The sequence below is a fragment of the Schistocerca cancellata genome, unplaced genomic scaffold, assembly GCF_023864275.1.
Source record: "Schistocerca cancellata isolate TAMUIC-IGC-003103 unplaced genomic scaffold, iqSchCanc2.1 HiC_scaffold_799, whole genome shotgun sequence".
Lineage (NCBI taxonomy): Eukaryota > Metazoa > Arthropoda > Insecta > Orthoptera > Acrididae > Schistocerca > Schistocerca cancellata.
Window position 1 is genome coordinate 5,087,814 of NW_026046810.1, and position 17,975 is coordinate 5,105,788.

A 17,975-nucleotide genomic window follows, 5' to 3' on the forward strand; every position below is an offset into this window, starting at 1 on the left:
CACTTTAATAGCGTACAAGGGGCTCTCATAAATGTCATTAGCATTTGTGTTTGCCCAGTAACGGTAGTTCTGTTTATTCACATAACCTGTGAGATGACATCTACAATTTGTTTAGAAATTTATCGTCATTGTTTATTTTTGTTGTTATTTGTTGACAGAATCCTAATCTTTGTCCTTCAATTGTTGCAGCATCTGTAGTTTGTACAGATGAAATTTTAAATCGAGATGAAGAGTTCTGCGAACACTGTCCCGGGACACCCCGACCACTGCTGCCTGCTTACGAGCTGAACGCCGCGGGCTCCGTGTCACAGACTCGCGCACAACATCAACGTCCGCTGGAGAACGCACACTTCCTGGTCGTCCTGTTGGTTTCTTCTTGAGGGCGGATCCGGTCCCTTAATTATTAATCCAACATTTTATCGCGTGTTTCGACGGAATGGCATCATGCGTCCTAAATTATAAAAACGTCGAAACTCACTCTGGTCCGCTACCGAACCATCATGGTTTTTATAAAACATTTTTATGCCTAACGCAAGCTGTCGTCCTTTCCACAGATCCATGACTGCTGAGATGGCGGAATGTTAACTCGCCAACTGTCACGAACCCGCAGTGCTGCCACCTGCTCATGGCTGCCACTACACACTACAAACATTCCCGTTATTCTCTGTCGCCCTGTATTTCTTGTTCTCGCGTTAGCGAAATACAAGTTTTTAGTTCCAACACTGTCTCTCTTAACAGTGGATGCCACGATATAATACTGATGTATATAACTAAAGCCATGCCGCAGGACGTAATATTTGCACACAAAGGAACTGTCTGTTACTTTCCCCAAGACGGCTTTGCTATTCCTGTCTACCCTCTTGACTCCCATTTCCTGAACACTTGTTTGGTTGACACATATCCGCTTATTCTTTTACAGACAACGGCACCGACGCCTACAATTTGTCTAGATTCTAGACTGACATTCAGAAATGCGTAAGCGGCTCCACTGAGAACGAGTGAATGACTTTCAATAAATGTCTGGCCTAAAAACACTGCAGTGAAGATACGACTCGGAAACTGTTGCCAGAGACCCGGTTCATCGCTCTTAAGTTATTTAAAGTGGAATGACAAATGACAAGCAGTAGCAGAACGAAACACGTCGCGTCACCGTACACAAATTATCTACTACGTAATTGGCATTCTGAGCTTTTCTGTAGTCACATAATGTTTTCCTGAGAGACAATTTCCTCGCCTTTCAAATTAACAACGTAATTGTAGACCAGATGTTGCCTAAATGCAAAGAAATAGTATCGACAGCAATTGAGAGATTAATACCAAATAATATAGCAAAATACGCAGCTGATCCCCCTTGTCGCACAAAACGAGTCATAACACTGTTGCACAACCAACGAAAAAAGCATGCCAAATTCAAATGAATGCAAAATCCCCTAGATTGGCGATCTCTTACAGAAGATTGAAATTTTGCGTGCACTTCAATGTGAGATACTTATGATAGTTTCCACAACGAAACTTTATCTCGAAACCTGGTTGAAAACCAAAGAGATTTTGGGCGTATGTAAAGTATGCTAGCGGTAAGGCAGAGTCAAGCGATGGAAATACTATGGACGACAGTGCTGCGAAAGCAGAGTTACTAAACACAGCCTTCCGAAATTCCTTCACCAAGTAGCACGAAGTAAATATTCCAGAATTCGAAACATTAACGGCTGCGAACATGAGTAACTTAGTAGTAGATATCCTCGGAGTAATGAAGCAACTTAAATCACTCAATAAGAGCAAGTCTTCTGGTGCAGACTGTATACCAATTAGGTTCCTTTCAGAGTATGCTGATGCAATACATTGAAACTTTACGATCATAGACAACGGCTCGCTCGGCGAAAGATCCGTATCCAAAGACTGGAAAGTTGCAGAGATCACACCAATATTCAAGAAAGGTAGTGGGAGTAATCCAGTAAATTACAGGTCCATATCATTAACGTCCATATGCAGCAGGATTTTGGAGCATATTTTGCGCTCAAACATTATTAATTACATCGAAGGGAACGGTCTATTGACACACATTCAACACGCATGTAGAAAACGTCTAACACAACTAAACCTTTCCACAGACGAAGTGTTGAGTGCTATTGACAGGGGGTTTTCAAATTGATTCCGTACTTCTATATTACCAAAAGGCTTTTGACACTGTGCCACATAAGCGGCTTGTAGCGAAATTGCGTGCTTATTGAATATCGTCTCATTTATATGCCTGGATTCGTGATTTCCTGTCAGACAGGTCACAGTTCGTGGTAACCGACGGAAAGCCATCCAGTAGAACAGAAGTGGTTTCTGGCGTTCCCCAAGATAGTGTCATAGGCCGTCTGCTGTTCCTTACCTACATACTTGTAAACGATTTAGAAGAAAACCTGAGCAGCTGTCTTAGGTTGTTTGCAGATGATGCTGTCATTTATGGTCTAATAAACTCATCTGAACATCAAAACAAATAGCAAAAGGATCTAGAAAAGATTTCTGAATGGTGCGAAAATTCGAAATTGACCCTAAATAATGAGAAGTGTGAGGTCATCAACATGAGTGCTAAAAAATCTATGTTAAGCTTCAGTTACACGATAAATCAATCTAATCCAAGGGCCGTAATTTCAACTAAGTACCTATGAATTACGATTACGAACAATATCAACTGGAAAGGACGCACAGAAAATGTTGTGGAGAAGGCAAATCAGCGATTCATTGGCAGGGCACTTAGAAAATGCGACAGATCTAGTGAAGAGCCTGGCTACACTATGCTTGTGTCTTCTCTTTTGGAGTACTGCTGCGCTGACTGGGATCCTTACCGGGCAGGACTGATGGAGTAAATCGATAAAGTTCAAAGGATAGCAGCACGTTTTTGCACGAGGGTGGTTTGAAAAGTTCTCGTCACCACCACGAGAGGTCAGCGCTAGCGTTGCTGTTGCCTGTAAACACGTGCCACGTCAGCGCTCTGTGAAGAGAGCTGTGGCGGTGACGTGGCTCTGTTGTTCTTCCCGTGTAGAGATTTGCGCAGATGGAAAAAATCGAGATTCGAGCAGTGATTAAGTACTTCACAAAGAAAGGTATGGAAACAAAGGACATTCACACCGATTTACAGAATAAATTTGGGGACTCTACTCCTTCATATTCAACTGTTGCCGAGTGGACAAATGAATTTAATTTGGTCGAGAGACATTAGCTGAAGATATGCGCAGTGGTCGGCCAAGATGTGCCACTACTCCAGAAATCGTTGCAAGAGTGCACAAACCTGTCACGGAGAATAGCCCACTGAAAGTGCATGAAATTGCTCACGGTTGCCAGATGTCATCTGAAAGGGTATATCATATTTTAACTGAAGAATTAGAAATGGAAAAACTGTCTGCAAGATGCGTGCCGCGACTCCTGACGCACGCTCACACACATTTGCCGCCGCCATCGCCAAATTACACGAACTATAGTGCGTTTAAAATTAGTCGCCGCTTTCGACGTTTGGCCCACCGCAGGGCAAGTGAGGCCGGCGCCCAGGTAACGCCTGTGGCGAGCCGGCTCTCCCTCCCAGGGCGCCAGCGGTTCGGCTGGAAAAGCGCCGCTGTTGCCACGCCGTGGGTGGACAGAGCGTCGTGGTGTCGGGCATCAGAGGCGTCTACGTTCATTCGCCCTCGTTGAGAAGTGAAATTTTCTGGCGTTGAAGTCTTCTGCAGTAGTCGGGTGTTGTGAACGAGTGTTTCGCGTTGGTGCTGCGGTAATAATAACAGTGCAGTACCTCTTGAAACACAAGATTCACAATCAAAGTAGAGGTTGAGGAACAGATTCATTGGCTGTGAAAATTGTATTATGCTACAAAATATTCCTCCGAATTCGACAACAATAATGGAAATCGCGCCACACAACTCTGTTGTGATGTATAATGCGGTTGATGGAAGTGGATATTTGCTTCTGTGTACAAAAAGGTTCCAGCGAATAAAGCTGAACGTAGCATGTATAAGGCCAAGATATTGGAGACTGAAGCGCTGTACAAAAGAAAAACCCCACGGTACCAGGTCGACAAACTTGCCGACACTAAAGGACATAGTTTAATCAGACTTGATTCGTATCACGCTGATTTAAATCCGACTGAGAATATGCGCAGTGAAGCTAAATTGCTGAAGGAAGAAGCCATTGGAAATGTCACACCACAGGACAGGTTTCGAGTTGTCAGCCAGACGAAGAAGGGAGGTGACGAGAGATGAATTCACAAAGGACTATGGCGAGTATTGATTAATACGTAACTTATCTTGTTGCCGTGTTAAAATCTCCTACTTGTGTCAAAACAGAACATAGTTTACAAATATTCTAATGCAGCTGAAATTTCGACATAATCATGGAATATGGCACAGGTAATCCCCGTTTTCAAGAAGGGACATCGAACGGATGTGCAGAACTATAGACCTATCTATATCTCTAACGTCGATCAGTTGTAGAATTTTGGAACACGTTTATGTTCGAGTATAATGACTTTTCTGGAGGAATCAGCCTGGGTTTCGAAAAAGACGGTCGTGTGAAACCCAGCTCGCGCTATTCGTCCACGAGACGAGGGCCATAGACACGGGTTTCCAGGTAGATGCCGTGTTTCTTGACTTCCGCAAGGCATTCGATACAGTTCCCCACAGTCGTTTAATGAACAAAGTAAGAGCATGTGGACTATCAGACCAATTGTGTGATTGGATTGAAGAGTTCCTAGATAACAGAACGCAGCATGTCATTCTCAATGGAGAGAAGTCTTCCGAAGTAAGGGTGATTTCAGGCGTGCCGCAGGGGAGTGTCGTAGGACCGTTGCTATTCACAACATACATAAATGACCTTGTGGATAACATCGGAAGTTCACTGAGGCTTTTTGCAAGGGCGGCCGAAGTGGCCGTGCGGTTAAAGGCGCTGCACTCTGGAACAGCAAGACCGCTACGGTCGCAGATTCGAATCCTGCCTCGGGCATGGAAGTTTGTGATGTCCTTAGGTTAGTTAGGTTTAACTAGTTCTAAGTTCTAGGGGACTAATGACCTCAGCAGTTGAGTCCCATAGTGCTCAGAGCCATTTGAACCATTTTTTCCTTTTTGCAGATGATGCTGTGCTGTATCGAGAGGTTGTAACAATGGAAAATTGTACTGAAATGCAGGAGGATCTGCAGCGAATTGACGCACGGTGCAGGGAATGGCAATTGAATCTCAATGTAGACAAGTGTAATGTGCTGCGAATACGTCGAAAGATAGATTCCTTATCATTTAGCTACAAAATAGCAGGTCAGCAACTGGAAGCAGTTAATTCCATAAATTATCTGGGAGTAGGTATTAGGAGTGATTTAAAATGGAACGATCATCTAAAGTTTATCGTCGGTAAAGCAGATGCCAGACTGAGATTCATTGGAAAAATCCTAAGGGAATGCAATCCGAAAACAAAGGAAGTAGGTTACAGTACACTTGTTCGCCCACTGCTTGAATACTGCTCAGCAGTGTGGGATCCGTACCAGATGGGGTTGATAGAAGAGATAGAGAAGATCGAACGGAGAGCAGCGCGCTTCGTTACAGGATCATTTAGTAACTGCGAAAGCGTTACGGAGATGATAGATAAACTCCAGTGGAAGACTCTGCAGGAGAGACGCTCAGTAGCTCGGTACGGGCTTTTGTTAAAGTTTCGAGAACATACCTTCACCGAAGAGTCAAGGAGTATATTGCTCCCTCCTACGTATATCTCTCGAAGAGACCATGAGGATAAAATCAGAGAGATTAGAGCCCACACAGAAGCATACCGACAATCCTTCTTTCCACGAACAATACAAGACTGGAATAGCAGGGAGAACCGATAGAAGTACTCAAGGTACCCTCCGCCACACACCGTCAGGTGGCATGCGGAGTATGGATGTAGATGTAGATGTAGATGTAGAATAGTGTGTGGCAAGTAAATGTGAGCAAGTCAGGTCAATAGTTTATGAAACAGCCCATTCTCAGAATAAAATAAACGTGCAACCTCTTCACGTATATTTTCACAAAATCCACAGCAATTCTCGTTTCACCAGCTATCGATGGTCCTTAAAAATTACATGATTGCATTGAAACAAATTGTAATTGCTTGATTATCACCGCAGGTACGAAAGTTTCGCATACTAATAATATACCAAAATACTCTTCTCTTTGTGTGCTATCATTTGCCAAAATCTTGATTTGCTACCCGGAACGATTTATGAGATATTTGGGATTTTTGACTTTCTTTCTGGCTTTTTCGCTGGCGCGTGCTTTCATGACGGAGTGGTTTAGGTACTTTCCATTTTCTCGAGACTGCAGACGGATATTCTCCAGTTTAAAGAATAATTCAGTATGTTTTCCACGTTTCGTACGAAGCAACCATATGAAGTTACATGCACGAAACGCAAATTCATAGCGGCTCTAACTTTCCACTGCAAACTTTAAGAGTTTCTTGCTGTAGTTTACTAATATGGAAATATCGCAATAACTAGGAGCATTAGCGAAATGCTACGCAGTTCATCAAGGAGGCGGCGAGCCAGCCCGTAAGGTGTGCGAGGGTGGCGCGCTGTGAGCCGGCGGTCTGGGGAGTGCCGCAGGCCGGCCAGCCCAGCACGCGCTGGCCACTGCGCTCGGCTGACGACAGCCGCCACTGATTTCGAACGCACCGTAAGGCATCAACAGTTGCCACACCCGCCTTACCCGCTTGATATGGCTGCGTCAGACTTCCATCTCTTCCCAAAACTGAAAATTTTTCTTGGTACACGAAGATTCACTTCAAACGAAGACTTGATGGCCAGAGTTGACAACTGTTTCGCAGGCCTGAAGGAAACTTATATTCGAGGTGGGATCAAGGGACTGGAACATCGTCAACCAAGTACATTAATCTACAAGGAGACTACACTGAAAAATAGAAAAAAAGTTTCAGTGATGTATTACTTTTTTTATATTCAATTGCGAGCATCCTCGTATTATCGCGAAATAGGGTAGAGAGTGTCACAGACATGATATTGGATTTGGGATAGACACCATTAAAACAAAGCCGTTTTCTGTTTGGGCGAGATTTTCTCGCCAAATTTCAATCACCAACTTCCTCCTCCGAATTCGAAAATTTTTTGTTGACGCCGATCTAGAGAGGTAGTAAAGATGATCATAATAAAATAAGGGAAGGGAAACCAGAGCTCGCACAGAAAGATACAGGTATTGTATTTTCCGCGCGTTGTTCGAGAATGGAATAATGGAGAATTACTGTGAAGGCGGTTCGATGAACCCTCTGCCAGGCACTTACGTGTGATTGGCAGAGCACCCACGGATTATGGGACTTAACTGCTGTGGTCATCAGTCCCCTAGAACTTAGAACTACTTAAACCTAACTAACCTAAGGACATCACACACATCGACGCCCGAGGCAGGATTCGAACCGGCGACCGTAGCGGTTACGCGGCTGCAGACTGTAGCGCCTAGAACCGCACGGCCACTCCGGCCGGCTCCTTGTTCTAAATATTGGATGAGAGAGTGAGAACCTATGCCAGGCACTTAAGTGTGATTGGCAGAGCACCCAAGCAGACGTAGGCGCAGGTGCCGCGTCAGCACAGGCATGGCGCTAGCGGACGAAGCTCAGGTAAACCCGCGGCTCCGCGAGCCGTCAGCCAATCACCGGCCTGCGCAGCAGTCGGGGCAAAACGGCGCCTCGCTCAGGGCTGCCACGGTACTCGAGAAACGGAGAGCTGCAGAGACGCCGTACTGAGTTTCAGCACATGTCGTACAGTGTTAGGACAGTATGCCGTTTCCGGGGAATCGTGATCTGAATATCTGGCGGAAACACATAACACTTGATAATATTCTGTTACAATTAAACGTGAAGTAATTACACATCGATAGTGAAAGTCTTCAGTATATCTTAAGATGAATGACACTGTTGTTGCACGTTCTGTGTCTTCGCTGTGGGGTATGGTTACAGACGTAAGTTATGCTGTCTGAAGGAGTACATTCGCATTTCCAACACCATGTGCAACTTTCCTATTCGTGTGACTGAAGTATGTTTGCAATATTCGTTGTTGCTTACACGTAAGACATTTCTGTCTCTGGAATGAGTTCTTCTTTTATATATTGTGACTAGTATGATTAAAAAAACGGAAGATTAAATCGGTGGGAGTGAAACTAGCAGCAACAGCAACTACATTCTCACTTGTGACAAACATTTGCCTGTTTCTGAATTTATCGTGACTTCCAAGGATGTGATTTACACTGACAAGCCTAACCGTTGCGACCACTGCACAGCGGGGCGGTGGGTGCCGCCTGGCGGCGTTGTGGGAACGTGGCGGGCCAACAAACGTATGTCAGCAGAGCAGACACGGGTGGGGCATCGTCCTAGCGAAGACGTGGGCCTCAGATGGGGAAATCCGCTGAGATAAGCGACTCTGACAAAGGGCACATTAATATTACGCAGAGCCTGTGAACGAGTAAAGCTGATCGAATGTTCACCTGCTACTGTCCTGAGCATCTACTGGAAAGAGGTGTAAGGATGGTGAAACTAGCACTAGGCGCTAAATGGTTGGACGTCCTCGACACTTCACAGAACGTAAACTTCGGAGGCTCGTCTGCTCTGTAAAGTAGGGTAGATGGTGATCTGCAGCATCTCCGACAAAAGAGCGCAATCCTCGCGCACTCACAAGTGTTTCGGAGCACACAGTCCACCGTACATTGTCGAACATGGAGGTCCGCAGCAGACAGCCTCTACGTGCTCGCATGTTGACCCGACGACATCGTCAATATGACTGCAGTGGGCACGGGACAGTCGCGATTCGGTCGTCGATCGACGGAAACCCGTTAGCTCTTTGGGTGGATCACACTTTTGCTACACTAGGTCGCTAGTAGTCTCCACAGACGTCGCCATCGAGGTGGACGGCGCGGCGGCTCGGGACGTGCGGCGCGCCGCTGGCACAGGCTGGTGGGGGCAGTGTTATGCCACGGCAGGCATTCTCTGCTGCGCTTGCGTGGGACCTGTGACAGTGATCGAAGACATGCCGACAGCTGAAATCCACCAGCAAAGCTTCGTGCTTGAAGTCTTGCCCTGTGGCGTTATCATCTTTCAGCAGTGTAGCTGTCCGTATCTCGGAGCCACAACCGTGCTACGGTGGTTTCAGGAGCTTTGTAGTGAACTGGGGCTGATTTCTTGGAGACCAAATTCGCCTGATGTAAATCCTATGGAATCCATCAGAGTCGCAATCGATCGCCCTCACCGCGTTCGCAGATCAACGGCCCGTTATTTACCCGAATTACAGGACCTGTGTGAAGTCATCTAATATCACATACCCTCACAAACCTACGACCAAAGTGTTGGCTCTCTGATATGCGGAATCACTGACGAATTTCGTTCCAGAGACGGACAAACAAGCAATTAAGCAGATTGTCATGAGTAGTTTTCCTCATCAGTGCATATTCTTGCTTGCCACAAATATTTGGCTGCTTGTTTTCCAATATATTGCTATTTCGAAGAGCCCAGAGCTTTCTGGGCCACCTGGTACAGAGCTTTGTGGTCGCAGCGAGTGACTCGTTCCTTGGACGTCACTTGTGTCAAAGCTGTTCCCTCCCAGCCCATGCACGGTCCTGCCAGCTGCGCGTCTCACCTCTGTCAGCACTGTGGCCGGCCGAAGTGGCCGTGCGGTTAAAGACGCTGCAGTCTGGAACCGCAAGACCGCTACGGTCGCAGGTTCGAATCCTGCCTCGGGCATGGATGTCTGTGATATCCTTAGGTTACTTAGGTTTAACTAGTTCTAGGGGACTAATGACCTCAGCAATTGAGTCCCATAGTGCTCAGACCCATTTGAACCATTTTTTTTTTTGTCAGCACCGTGGCCACCACGTGTGTGGTGGGAGTGGTCGGAGGGGAGCGTGGAGGGGAGGAGAGGGGAGGGGGCCCAATGGACTTACGTTCACGAGGATGGCAGTTGAGATCCCCATCCAGACATACGCTGTTTCTGGTTTTCTTAAATCACTTGAGATGAACGCTGGGATGCTTCCTTTGAAAAGGAGACAGAAGATCTCCATTCAAAGCTTATCAAATCCGAGTCCCTCCTGCACCTCTAGCGACCCTGCAGTCTACGCCACGTTGCCCTGCCTCCCCCCCCCCCCTCACCCCCACCCTCCCTTCACTGCAGGACTGTGTGGCAGCCAGACGAGGCTAGGCGAGGTGCAGGCTGCGCTCTTCTTGCCTGCCGGTCGTCCCTGAGGTGAACAGTGTGAACAGAGGACTCGCTAATCTCGGCTTCATCCGTTCGTCCACCAGATCCAGAGGATCGTACTCAACCGTGCTCAGGTCGATGACCTGTTCGCTGACAGACCGGTCAGGCTGTATGCGGCTCTTCACCGAGTGCACAGGAATATTCTCATCACGTCGGTCGGGGCATTCGGTTCTGCTCCTACAGATGGGTTCACGGTTATAACAGCCGTAACAGACAACTGTATGGAGAGGGAAACCATAGGTCAGAGACGCAGTATACATACTGCTAGCCTTCACAGGTTGCTCACACCCCACAGGATTTTAAGTTTTACTTACATTGCTTTTTATACAGCTGGTGTCTACCAAACCATGTGATATAATCTACGGGACACTATCTGGCCTGGGTCATTCAACAGTTACTCTTTGTACATTCTGAGAACGATCTTTTGTGGTGCGCCCAATTTTATTACGACAATGCACAGTGTCGTTTGACTTGTAACGTGGATAACTCCTTGAATGCTGGGACTCCGTTACTGTAGATGTACATTATGAAAATATAACTATTTAAACCTGAATATGCGTCTATACTGACATGAAGCGGGTAGTTGCGAATAAAGCACCTTCATGCAGCTACGCGCCATTTGGAAGCACGTCGTCACTCACGACTTTTTAAATTGTTATTATTTTCATGATAATTTGAGTGGTTTTTTAGTGTTGAAATTGTTTTTTTACTCTGTTGTTGTTGTGGTCTTCAGTCCAGAGACTGGTTTGATGCAGCTCTCCATGCTACTCTATCCTGTGCAAGCTTCTTCATCTCCCAGTACCTAATGCAACCTAGATCCTTCTGAATCTACTAAGTGTATTCATGTCTCGGCCTCCCTCTATGAATTTTACCCTCCACACTGCCCTCCAATACTAAATGGTGATCCGTTGATGCCTCAGAACATGTCCTGCCAACTGATCCCTTTTTCTACTCAAGTTGTGCCACAAATCTCTCTTTTCTCCAATTCTATTCAGTACCTCCTCATTAGTTATGTGATCTACGCACCAAATTTTCAGCATTCTTCTGTAGCACCACATTTCGAAAGCTTCTATTCTCTTCTTGCCTAACCTATTTATCGTTCATGTTTCACTTCCATACATGGCTACACTCCATACAAATACTTTCAGAAACGACTTCCTGACACTTAAATCTTTACTCGGTGTTAACAAATTTCTCTTCCTCCGAAACGCTTTCCTTGCCATTGCCAGTCTACATTTTATATCCTCTCTACTTCGATCATAATCAGTTATTTTGCTCCCCAAATAGCAAAACTCATTAATTACTTTGTCTCATTTCCTAATCTACTTCCCTCAGCATCACCCGATTTAATTCGACCACATTCCATTATCCTCGTTTTGTTTTTTTTTATGTTCATCTTATATCCTCCTTTCAAGCCGTCCTAAATGAAAAACAATTCTTCCAAAATATGTCAAGCTCACTAAAAATGAAAATAAGTACCGAATGGATTGGAACGAACAAATAATTTAATACAAGCGACAAAAATCTTACAGTGCCTACCCCTATCTTTTGAAAACACATTCAGTTCCTTCAATGTACGATGGTGACGCTATGCCACGGAGGATAACCGATTTATTATCTACAGCTCGAAAGTATATTAATATGTGAATTAACTGTGAGATCATTGGTCAAAGCCGACAGGTTGCATCCCATCCTTCATTTGACCCTATTTCCACCTCTTTAAGACATTTAGTAACTCCACCATGCGAGATAACTACAGATATCGATGGGTAACATGTTCTACAGCGGAGTGCGTGAAATTAGTAGGAAAAGCGCAATGCACATCAACGCACGTACCCAATATTTACCGTAGTTACGCCTAATCTCACTTATGGTAAGAATCGATTTAATAAAATCACTTATAACTTAAACACCAACTCGTCTCTTTTTACGGGAATTGCAATCGTAGCAATCAATGTTATAATTTTACTATAAACCATCGATATAGCGATAGGTACCTCTGCGATGATATTAACCTCGATGATGACTGATCTCACTTTCTTCTTACGCTTTTATTGTCGTTATCTTTTTAAAACTTTAAAATGATCTTTTGATTATGAACGTTATTATTCCTTTTTATATATGTCGAATAAAATTTTGATTAAAACTTTTTCTAATATTTACTGAACTTCAGCCGTAATTCAGTTATAGTTGTTTGTTGTTTGGTTTGTCTCCCTGTGTAGTATCGTCACAGTCACAAGCTGGTGTTTTGTTTGTATACAGTCGGTATAAATGCTCTGAAAATGTCCCATGGTTAAGCCTTATTCTATTTAATGTGGATGTGGCTTAGTGGGGTCCACAAACGTATTCAAACCAAGGTGGTTTCGTAATTCGTGGTTGTATTTGCACATAGTCGCCTCCTTTGTATCGCGAACTCTGCGTCCATTCTTCCTGCCAAGACTGGAGTGCCCTGTTCCGAATAAGTTGTCCACACTCGTTACAGGGAAGCTTGATGTTTAGTGCTGTTCAGTTTCTCGTAGTCTGCTTTTCTAACTCATTTGCTTTGCTAACTCACCTGTTTTTTCATTGCCTAGGATTCCACAGTGGGCTTACACCCACAAAAAGGCAATTTGTTTCCACTTTCTCAGCCATTCATAATACCAATAACGAGCTTGGTGTAGGAACTCAATGGTGGTTTTTAAGATTTTTATATTTGATATAGCTTGAAGTACACTTTTCGAGTCTGATAATATTCCATAGAATGTGTATTTCTCATTTATCACCACTGTATAGCCTTTAACAGTGCGATTGTTTCAGCCATATGGGTAGAAGTTGTTGCTGGTAATTTATATTTTTGGAACATCTGCAGTTGTGGATTAAATATAGCACATCCTGTGTTGTCCTCTACTACTGTCTTTGACCCACCTGGATGTGTGTGGATTACCCATTGCCTTCTGTCCTCTATTTGTCTTTGCAGTGCCGTAATTGTCTGCAAGAAGTCAGACTTTCCCTCTATCATATGGAATGAGATGTGATCCCTAAGTATGAAATAGTGATATTGGTAAACAAGCCTCCATGCACTTGTGGCAATAGCTTTGCAGTCATCTGGCAAATGATTATAAGCCGGAATGAAATCAAAAAGTTTTCTACCCCAATTTCCTGGAGAAGGACGGTACAGTCGTAAAATCTTACCGACTGCATGCTGAGAGCGTTATAATTTCTCTACGACATAACGTTCCACGAAGGTCTTCCTCCTTGTATGGAGTGGCATCTCCTGCGCTTCCACCAGGAGTGCATTTGTTGGTGTGTATTTCACTACTCCTAAGCAGGTGCGTACACTCTGGCACTGCAATCAGCCCAGTTTCTCTAACATTCTGCATGTCGTGTACTTGTAGTATATACATCCGTAATCCAATCTGGGTTTAAGTCCAAATTGGTGGGAGCTGTAGTAAGTGATCGAATAATACTAAGCATTTGCTCACTGATTTCAATTAAGATTTTAATATGTGTCATCCAAGTAAGCTTGCTGCCCAATGCCATTCCGAAGATCCAAACAAGTGCTTTAACTTGTACTATTTTATCATCTGCATGTATTAAACAGTTTCTTGGAATATAACCATTCCTGGTGAACGTGACTACTGAAGATTTCCCAGGTGTCACCATCAGGCCATTGTCACAAAACCATCGATTCAGGTTCTTTATCGATGATGTAAGATTGTTCATCACCTCCTGTAATACAACATGGGAAGTAAATACACAATTGTCACCTTGAAATTGTGTAATTCGAACTTGTTGAGCTATTGGCGCTACCATTTCATAGGTATATATGCACGCAGTAGTGGGCTGAGTACCAGTCGTTGTGGTAAGCCGTGGTCCATCAAGTGTGGGACGTTGAGTCCAGTATCCTTTCTAACATAAGCACTTCGTTCACTGATTAATGACGACATACCTTCTACAGACTGAGGTGGAGCTTCTAAAAGTAGTAACGTACCTAATAGTATACTTGTCTGAGTATTATCATATGCTTTCGCAATATCCGCTGTATGTTTGCTCTCACCACGACCAGCCGATACGGAGGAGACAAATTTTGACATGTATTCCATGTGACTTCTTCCTTCACGGAGCCCAAACAGCGACCCAGCTACTAAAGACGAAGGTTCTACCCATGATTCGAATTGCCTCTTTGTTAGTTTTTACTATATTTTAGCAGCACATGAAAGACAGTGCAATTCGTCTGTAGGAAGAGGCTAGTAATGCATCTTTCCCTTTTTCATATATAGGGAGTATGACCTGTGTCTTCCGTTCTGGGACCAATTCCTGATGCATCTACATTCCATTATAGATTTGAAGAAGTACGGTAATTCTACGACATTGTCAAGCATTGTTTTGTGTTATGGAATATGTGGTCTGATTCATTCCTCAGGCAGTGTTAGGGCTCTCTTTGATTACTGACATAAACTCGGCAATACTGAACTGTGTAGTTAGCACATGTTGAGTTGCAAGAGTTTCCACTTGTTTCCTGATAAGCTTATTGCGAACACTTGGTGGGGCAATAAGGTCACAGAATTATTCTATCCTCTCATATGATTATATATTGTTGACTGCAGGGGCGATATTCCTAAATCTGTCGACCTTCTGCCATATCTCTGAGGATTTAGTATTTTTGGTCAAACTGCTACAATATTTTATCCAGCTACTCTTCTTCATGGATTTCAGTATTTTCTATTTGTTCTCCCTGCTGTTGGTTTATAGAGCAAAAATCTGTTCACGTTAGGCTGTTTAACATATCCACATAACTCTACCCTTATGTCTTGTACTTCTTTATTGCAGTCTTCATTCTACCATGGATTACCCAGTCACCTTGCTTTTGTTGATAAATGTCGTTTTGGGATGGATTTATTTGCTGCATGATATATGCAGTTCTGTAGCTGCATATAGGCTCTGTGTGAAGATTGTTTTTTCTCATATTGATTTTACTTGTAATTCAAGAATTTGGTGATACTTATACCAATCCGCATTGTTCATGTTCCAGGTCAATTTGTTGGCAACATATGCTCACTTGCTCTTCTCGCACTTTATATTCATAGTTATAGGGAAATGATCTGATACATGGTATCCTGCAGAACAAACCACGCTGTTATTTGGTTCATACTAGGTAAAGCTAATGTTATATACACTGCCATTGTTGTCATCCATGGGCCTTGGTTTAATGTTACAGGTCCATCATTGTATATGATCATGCTGTAATCATAAATGCTAGATATTGTGTATTCCCCTGCCTTATCATTCCTATGACACTCCCATACTGTGTGGTGGGCATTGAAGTCCCAGAGTATTACGTAGGGTTTTGGCATATATTGCAACACTGTGTGCATGTGTTGTTCAAAATTCATACATGTTGGGGGACGATATACAGATGCAATAGATATTGGCATTTGTTAGTACTTACTTCTACTGCTGTTGCTTGAAAGTCAAGGGTAGGTAGTGGTATGGTAATTGGTTTATAGTTGACTTTTCTACTAATCAATATGGCTACTCTACCTTTTCCATCCGATTTCATTTGATATCCTCGTCATGTAATAGACATATTTAGTTTAATACAGGTTCCACTTACAACATCGTGAGAGTAGTCATTCGTATAAAGTTCATGTATTAGCGACTCTCTCTTACATGTAAGGATCTGGCATTCCACTGGAGAACTTAAAAATCCGCTGTTCTGTTCATATGAGTAGACCGTGCGTATATCCTATTTCGGTCGTGAACAATATTCATGTTTTGATACCATCGAAACAACCATACCGTGTATACTAGCTTGATCCAGACTATGTTTGTTCAATGATGGAACTGTGTTATCAGGTTCGTTATTCCAGCCACCAACTGTTCGATTATCGGATATAAGTGCCTGTTGTGGTAGGAGAGTATATGGTCGTGGTGTATATGAATTCTCTTTAATAAGAGATATTGGTAAATTTATGTTTGCAAAAAGAAGACTTGAAGTTGGCGTAGTCTCTATTTGTTGCAGCCTACTGTGATGAACAGTTGTTGTGAATCTGTACTGAATACTTTTTATGGGGGGGGGGGGGGGGGGGGAGAGGGGGACTCTCTCTAAAAATCGAATTTACTTCTGCCAGCGTTCCCTGGCACAGCAGCATAAGGTCTTTGATTTACATAATCTTCAGCTTCCTTGAAGTATATATATTGTGCCTAGCTGATACTTTCTTTTCCGTTCTTTTTGAGGAATACTGAGCAAGACTTAATCTCTCGATGTTTGGTTCCCTTCACAGAGTTGCCACTAACAGTCCTTAAATTAATTGTCTCTCATCAATCCAGGAGGCAATTAAATATTGTCGTTGTACGTGCGTTCGTTCCACTAGGATACAAACTTACCCTCGCTGCTCAAAGTCACTCATTTACGGGCAACAGTGGCTGTGCTCTCTCAGTGTAAACCGAGGAGGTTCTGGTTCCTGGCTTTCATTAAACACCGATTGAGACTTTAACTCGACGGTACATAAATCACATACCTTACACCACTGCCGGCCGCGGTGGCCGAGCGGTTCTAGGCGCTTCAGTCCGGAACCGCGCGACTGCTACGGTCGCAGGTTCGAATCCTGCATTGGGCATGGATGTGTGTGATGTTCTTAGGTTAGTTAGGTTTAAGTAGTTCTAAGTTCTAGGGGACTGATGACCTCAGATGTTAAGTCCCGTAGTGCTCAGAGCCATTTGAACCATTTGATACACCACTATCGCAGTAGAGCGTACTAAAACTTCCGCAAACTGTTCAGCAATCAATTACCTTACAGTGTGCGACGTATACCATCCACAAAATTATCGCAAACGCTCAATTACTTTAGAATTCGCGTTCCTCGAAACACTAAAGAATCCAATCACGACGTCTTTAGAAGCCTTGCGCTCACCAGGAAAACCACTGATCGCCCTAACAGACGAGTTCCGCGACTGACTGCCACTCTATTGACTACAAATACGGAACACAGCCGCTTCCTCAAATCAAGCGAAACGTTTCCTCAACACGGCAGCCTGTCACCTTACAACCTCCCTGACTACTGATAAACTATAACTACGCCCTCCCAGCGACAAGTAACACATTCACCAAGTGCGATGTCGAAGCTAAACCTTTGCTGGGCTTACAACTAGAACAATCGCAAATTAATTGACCTCAGCGTACCCTAAACATGTCCTACGTAACAGCATAAACTCAAAGCAGACACACTGCATAACTGGTCTACAAAAACCGGCAACGCTAACTTGGTGACCCAAAATTCGATCAAACTCTAGATCAATATCTTCGTTCAAACCGATCGACGATATTTGCGATCCCGACTAGATCAACCATCAATTGTCTTACCCTGGGTGACTGTTATACGCTATGCCTAAGTAGAACTTTCAAAGAGCAACTGTCGCCTAGGGCTCTCGTGTAGGACGGAACTTCTGACACCCAGTAGCCATACGGAAACCAATATTTCACGATACCACTGCAGTTACCAATCACCTATTTACTGTCCTGCGGCCCTCGCTGCATCGAACAGTGGCCAGCTAGGTGGGACGGTAACACCCTTGCTGCTGGCGCGTGGAGACTCCTTGCCGCATCTTGCTCCAAAGCGTCAAGCGCGCACGTTTGCTCCCTTTTCTACAACAATGTCACAGACAAAGACACTAGCTACAGAACACTGTTACATTTACAACCATTCTTCACGTATAAGCAACTTTCCAACCTCTACATTAATGCGTTGAAGCTACT